Source organism: Penaeus chinensis, chromosome 10, assembly GCF_019202785.1.
Source record: "Penaeus chinensis breed Huanghai No. 1 chromosome 10, ASM1920278v2, whole genome shotgun sequence".
Classification (NCBI taxonomy): domain Eukaryota; kingdom Metazoa; phylum Arthropoda; class Malacostraca; order Decapoda; family Penaeidae; genus Penaeus; species Penaeus chinensis.
Genome location: NC_061828.1, coordinates 10876833 through 10884332, shown reverse-complemented (window position 1 = coordinate 10884332; position 7500 = coordinate 10876833).

Sequence of the window (7500 nt, the reverse complement as noted above, 5' to 3'; positions counted from 1 at the left end):
TAACACAGACCTAATTAAAATGCAAATCGAAGGGCAAGAGCTTCCTGGAGCCGGGATGTTTCCCCATTTTGGTCTCCTGCCCCTTTCGAGTGGGAAGAGACGGTCATGGTTGGTGGGCAAGCACTAGGTCAGGGCTCTTCTGTCGTGGGAGGCACTGCAGCTACGTGTTAAGTGTCTGTTAAGTGTCTGTAAAGTGTCTGTGAAGTGCGTGTTAATGGCGGTATCTCACTGTTTATCTGCGGGGTGATGGGGGACAGACAACATGCGGGGACTCGGGACTTTTACTTGTTTTTTCCTGTTTTTATCATTTTTTTTTATATTACAAGAACGAGGGTGAAAATATACTAATGTTGGACTTGCTTCGTATATTCATGAACTATATATTTATGAACTAAAAGCTTAATCTTATAAAACAAGTAGATTTTATTTTTCGAAAAACGTTGAGAAAGGCCAAATAAAACGAGTAAGGTCGAGTGCAACTCGGTTATATGATACGGGTCGTGAAAGGCATTTGCATATACATACACTTACAAGCATATATATATATATATATATATATATATATATATATATATATTTATATATATACACATATACATACATATGTGTATTTCTGACGAAGAGACCGGTCAAATAAATCTCTTGTATTGTGAAGATATTCATTCTCATTCATACTTTTTCTAGACACACACACACACACACACACACACACATGCACATGTGTGTGTGTTTTTTCCATTCCTTCTTTTTTTGCATGTATTTGATTCATTGTGCAGGTTTATTTTGAAATCAACGCTTTAAATAATGTATGTGCGAATGCACGTATTTTTGTGTGCGCGCACGTGTGTGTGTGTGTGTGTGTGGGTATGTGTATACATATTAATTTTCATTATCATTATAAAAATGATCAAACTGGTATTTATTATCCTTCTTATCCTTGTTAAGGGATATCTTTTTGAATGATGTGGTATATTTCACGCCAACAACACGAAGTTTGGCTTTCATACACACGAGTCACCAATGATCTGCTACTCACTAGCCACTCTTATTCACATTAAATCTTGCTATTCATCCGCTCTGGTCCTCTTGGTGTACTGATCCTCCAGGTCTTTCTAGTCACTAGTAACTCTGGTCCTCCTCGTCACTAGTCCTTCTGATTCTTCTGATCTATAGTTTCCCTGGTTTTCCGCCTTACTTGTTCTTCCGTGCGCCGGTGCTTCGAAGTTCCTCTAGTCCTCCTGGTCTTTCTGGTTACTAGTATCCTAGTATTTAGTAATTCCCTGGTTCTTTGCGTCATGAGCTCCCCTGAGCCTCCTAGTCCCTTTGGTCCCCTTAGTCCCTAGTTCCCCTGGCCATTACTTCATAAACCGCGAGTGTTGACGTAGAGGAGAAATGGGGACACCTGTCCTGGTCCCGCAAGTCCCTAGTCCGCCAGGTTTTTCTAGCCCTTAGTCCCCCTTGTTCTCGTTGTTCCTTGTCCCCTTGGTCCTCATCTTCCCTCGTCCCCCGTTCCTCATCGTCCCTTGACTCCTTGGTCCTCCTCTTCCCTCGTTCATCCTTGTTCCTTGTCCCCTTGGTCCTCCTCGACCCTCGTCCCCAGTTCCTCATCGTCCCTTGACTCCTTAGTCCTCCTCTTCCCTCGTTCATCCTTGTTCCTTGTCCCCTTGGTCCTCCTCGACCCTCTTCCCCCGTTCCTCGTCGTCCCCTGATCCCCTGGTCCTCATCGTAGTCTCTTGACCCTTTGGTGCTATTAGTCCCTTTGTTCCTCCTTTCTGGTCTCTAGTCCCCCTGGTGTCCCCTCGGTCCCTCGTCCCCCTGGTCCTCCTTGTCCCTCCTGGGCCCCCCTTGGAGCGCCGGGGGTGTTGACGCAGCTGAGACTCGGCGACTGCTGCGAGGAAGCGGCTGTTTTCCTACCGCTCCTTTATCTTGTTCGACATTTCAGCTGCGAGCGTTACAAGCCGACGGCGGGGCTGCCGGCGAGGCTGCAGGCCGTCGGGACAACGCTCCTTTTGGTCTTTTATCGTGCTATTTATCGATTTTGGCTATTTGTTAACCTTCGGGTCGGTCGTATCTCTCTTATATCGCATGTTCATGTGTTGGATTATCCGTCTGCTTGTTCGTTTTTCTTGCTCTTTTTTGGGGTATGTTTGCATTGATTTCGGTATTTCTTTTATCTGTTTTCTTTCACTTTACATATGTTGCTTCCGTCTGTCTTTTGTTTGAATGTTTTCGTCTTTTCTCCTTCATCTACTACGTTTGTCTCTCTCTCTCTCTTTTTTCTTTTTTTTTTCTTTTTTTTTAAATTCGTTTTCAAATGTTCGATATCATAACTGTACTGAGGAAGTAATGGCTGGGGTCAGATGTGTTCAATCAGTTCCCTCCCTTCCGGTCCTCTCTCCTCCCCCCCCTTTCTCCCCTTCTCTCCCACCCTCCTTTCCCTTCCAGGAAGACAAAGGGTTATCTATCCATCATCATCCGTAACCATCTCCCCTCCTCTTCCATCTTCTCTTCTGTTTACCCCTCTTCCTTCCCTCCTTCTTCTCCTCTTTCTTTTGAGCATTCCCTTCCTCTTTTTTTAGCCCCCCCCCTACTTCATTTCCTTTTACCTCCTAATCTTCCTTCTATCCCACTTTCCTTCTTGGAATCCTCTTCCCCTTCTTCATCTTTTTATCCATTTCTCCTCCCCCTTTTCCCCTCTTCCCCTCCTCTTTCCTCTTTCCCCCTCCCCTCTTTCCGCCCCTCTTCCCTTCCCCCTCCTCTCCTTCCTTCCCTCTTCCCTCCTCCCCCTCCCCTCTTTCCATCCCCCTTCCCTCCACCCTCCCCTCCTTCCTCCCCACCTCCCTCCCCCCCCTCTCCTCTTCCCCCTCGTTGACAGATAACATCTCGCTACTTTGTAAGATGAAATATTACTTCCGGTGTTTCCCTGCAGGAAGCCAATGGCGTTTGGATAATCGTGCCGACGCAGGGGGAAGAGGGAGGGTGGGGGGGGGGGGGGAGAGGGGAGAGAGGAAGAGGGAGAAAAAAGGGAGTGTTTCACCGATAACGAAGTGCGAGGGAGAAGGATAGTGCAATGGGGACGCCTTGCAAGTGATTAAGGCGGCGATTCTTTGATTATGTGTGATTTTATCTTCCCCCGCCTGTCGTGAGGAATTAGTCTGATGGGAGAGTTGGTTTGCTTGAGGCAGAGAGAAACAGAGAGAGGGGGGGGGATGAGAGGGAGGAGGGAAGGGGGGATGGAATTAGGGAGTGGGAGGAGGGAAGGGGGGCGGAAAGAATGAGAAGATCAGAGAGAGAGAGAGAGAAATAGCTTTCTAGCAAGATAGGATGCAAGCAAGCAAGCAAGATCGACATATAGATAGATAGATAGATAGACAGAGATTACCCAGCAAGTTTGATAAAAAGATAGATAAACAATTAGACAGATAGACGAACAGATAGATGGAAAAATACATAGAGGAAAAATAGATATACTAAGTTAGATAGATATATAAAGAAAGAGAGAGACCAAATGACCAAACACTTCCAAAGACTCTGACTATCTTATGCAAATTGCTAATAATCAAGAACACACATTGATCAAAATCCCTCACATTTAACAGAAATAGATTCGCGTTGTTGTCATTGTAATAAAAAAGTCCTCATTTCAACACAACAACCATTGCTGTTGTTCCAAACTTTGCCTTGATGGAAACAATCACACAAAATCATCAAATCTTCTGAAATAATCCATCCATCGCCTACTTGGTTCAGTCTCGACATTCCATATTTCGTCTTTCTCCGTCAGTAGCAGAGAGAATCAATCCTAAGGTGAAACCACGACATTACTTCCTAGAACAAAGGAGAAGTTCCTGTTGCAGTCTTATCAACCTTCATCCAATTTCAATTTCCTTGGATTAAGCCCCGAGTGGATTTTTTTTTAGCTGTAGATTGCACTTCGGAAATTACGCTTTAGGAGCTGCTGTGGTTGTTTTCTTAACGCTGGTCTTTTCCTTCCTTCAGCTTATCTATCGGAAATCCTTACAGGCCTCGTGACCTTCTCTTTTCGAACGGGCGTCCTCCCTAATGCTCTTAAGATTGTTAAAGTTTTTCGTTATTGAAAAAAAATAAAGGCCATTATCTGTGTTGTCTTCTTTCAGGCCAACATTTGAGAAAGTTTTTCGCAACTTGAGTCGTGCAGTACTTTGAGAAACATTCCTTATTATCCTATGGGCAGTTCGGGTCAAGATGAGGTTTATCCACAGAGGCAGCATGAATAGTTCTCACAAGTTATAGATACAGGGGTATAGACCACAAAGTAAATGTTGCTGGACTTTACCTAAACATTCCCAAAACCTTTGATAAGATAAGTCATAACATTCTTTTCGGTAAACTTGAAAATCCCGGCATACGAGGGTTGCTTCTAATATTGTTCAAAGGCTATATCACAAATGAATAGGAAACTATATTCTGTGAAAACCGGTATTCAGGCTTAAAAGATATCAGGTTAGGAGTCACTTAAGGCTCTGTATTTTACCTTGATTTACTTTCATGACTTGGTGCATGTAAGTGAAAAGATCTCGTATGCAGTATTTTCTAATGGTACAGATATCTTGTATGTCCATAACAGTCAGGATGAACTTGCTCAAGCAGTAAATTCTAAACTTCATAAAGACAGTAAATAGGAACGTTCGAATAAACAAATTCTAGATGTTAACAAAACCAAACTGATGATTTTTCAGAGCATCAGTGATATGCCACAGCAATCATTCCCCAATATGCAAAATTTCGTGGTATAATGATATATGACAATCTATCATGGAAACGGCAAGTCAACAGAATTAGGCTGAATATTACACACACACACACACACACACACACACACACACACACACACACACACACACACACACACACACACACACGCACACACACACACGTATATGTATATGTATATATATATATAATTGCATTAATCGGAAATGAATATATGAATCTGATAAAAAAATCTGAATCCGCGTCCTGTCGGCACCCATTATTTCGATAATGAGGGGAAGGAGGAAGATATATATATCAATAGCATGGGATGAACAGTAATGTATGTACACAAGTTATGTTAATAATAACAACAATTGTAATAGTAATGACAGTAACGCATACACCGGAATCAAATATCCATATCAGTATATATAGTATATTTATAAGTAAATGATTCAAAGAAACGCCATCCTCCTTCTCTTCCTCTCTTCCCTCTTCTATTTCCCCCTCTTCTCCCCTTCCATTTCCTCCCCCTCTCCCTTTCCTCCCTCTTCCACTTCCCTCTCCCTTCCCCTTCCATCTCCTCCCCCCTCTCTTCCTTCTCCCCTCCTCCCTTCCTCTCCTCTCCTCTACCCTTCCATCTCCTCCCCCTCTCTTCCCTCTCCCCCTCCCCTCCCTTCCAATTCCATCTCCTCCCCCTCTCTTCCCTCTCCCCTTCTCCCTTCCCCTCACCTCCCTTCCCCTCTCTTCCCTCTGCCCCTCCCCCTCCCAGCCAAAGTTTGCGACAGACAGCGAGACGAATCGTGACTGAGTCAGCCTCTGAAGGCGTCCCTTGCGCTCCAGATATGTTGCGGCCAGAAGAGTGTCCTGCGTGGAAGGGGGGAGGGGGAGGAGGAGGAGGAGGAGGGGGGAAATGGAGGTGGGGAGGAGTAGGAGGAAGAAGAAGAGTAGGAATAAGAAGAGGATGATAATGATGATGAGGAGGAGAAGGAAAGAAGAGTAGGAGGAATTGGAGTAAAAGGAGTAGGAAATGAATGAGGAGGAAAAGGAGGCAGGAGTGGAGGAGGGAGGGAGGGAGGGAGGGAGGGGTTGAACTGTACCCTTGAGGATGGGGTGGAGAGGAGGGCGGATGGGTCGCGCGCTAAACACAGCTCTTAAAAGTGGTTCGCTCGATTTAAGGCACCGACGCTTTTCATTACTGCGCGTGTTGGCGAATGAACATGGAAACCTGTGGAACCCTGTGTAACCCTGTGGAACCCTGTGGAACCCTGTGGATCCCTATGTAACCCTGTGGAACTATGTGGAACCCCGTGGAACATCGTGGAACCCTGCCATTCGGCCTCACCATCAGTCAAGCAGCCTGCCGAAGAGGTGATATTAACTGCTTGCCTTATATAGCTCGGCACAAGCGCTGCTGCCGCGGGGTGTCAAGAAATGGGCAGAGTAAGGAAATGAGGCGCAAGAACAGATGGAAAACGAGCGAAAGAGAGAGAGAGAGAGAGAGAGAGAGAGAGAGAGAGAGAGAGAGAGAGAGAGAGAGAGAGAGAGAGAGAGAGAGAGAGAGAGAGAGAGAGAGAGAGAGAGAGAGAGAGAGAGAGAGAGAGAGAGAGAGAGAGAGAGAGAGAGAGAGAGAGAGAGAGAGAGAGAGAGAGAGAGAGAAGGATGAAAAGGAGAGAGAGAGAGAGAGGAGGATGAGAAAAAGATAGATAGATAGATAGATAGAGAGAGAGAGATGATGAGATAGAGCTAGATAGATAGATAAATAGAGAGAGAGAGAGGATGAGATAGAGATAGATAGATAGAGAGATAGATAAATAGAGAGAGAGAGAGAGAGGAGGAGGAGATAGAGATATATAGATAGATAAATAGATAGAGAGAGAGGAGGATGAGATATAGATAGATAGATAGAGAGAGGAGAAGATAGAGCTAGATAGAGATAGATAGATAGATAGATAGGAGAGAGAGAGAGAGAGAGAGAGAGAGAGAGAGAGAGAGAGAGAGAGAGAGAGAGAGAGAGAGAGAGAGAGAGAGAGAGCGTGGCCATTAATCTATGTCATCCCATCCGAGTCGACGGTCGCCCGCAATGGCTGGTGTTGTGTCGGCCCCAGAACACGGCCATGCGGGACTCCTTATGGACAAAACCAATTTAGCGCTAATGTTGTCGGTTGCGGCCTGGGACCTGGCCTGCTGGGATACTGGGACTTTAGGGTACTGGGATCCAAGGAGGCTGACATACGAGGATACCGGGATGCTGAATTCTCGGGATAATGGCCTTCTGAGATCATGGGATGCTTATAGCCCGGGATGGGCGGATGCTGGGATTCTATGATGCTGGGATGTTGAGATGCTGAGGTTCTGGGATGGGATTCTGAGATCGTGGGATGATGGGATCCGGATGTATTGAGACCAAAGGATGCTAAGATTCCGGGATGTCGAGATTCCCGGATGCTTGGATCCTGCGATACAGGGATGCTGAGATTCAAGGAACCTGTGGTGTTGGGATACAGGAACCCTGAGATGCCGGGATGCCAAGATGCGTATGAGGTGAAAAGAGCCGATTAATCTCTGCAGTATATCCATAGCTTGTGTTTTCTTATTTCTTTTTTTTTGTATGGAACAAGTACAATTGATTCTGTGTACACTGAACCCTACATTAATCTCGACTTGAGGGCAGAGGCATGGTAGAACTATCGGTGGCGGGGGATGGTCTGTGTAGTTGACAAGGAGATGGTCTGGGTCAGTGATACAGAGCTTTTGTTCAAGTTA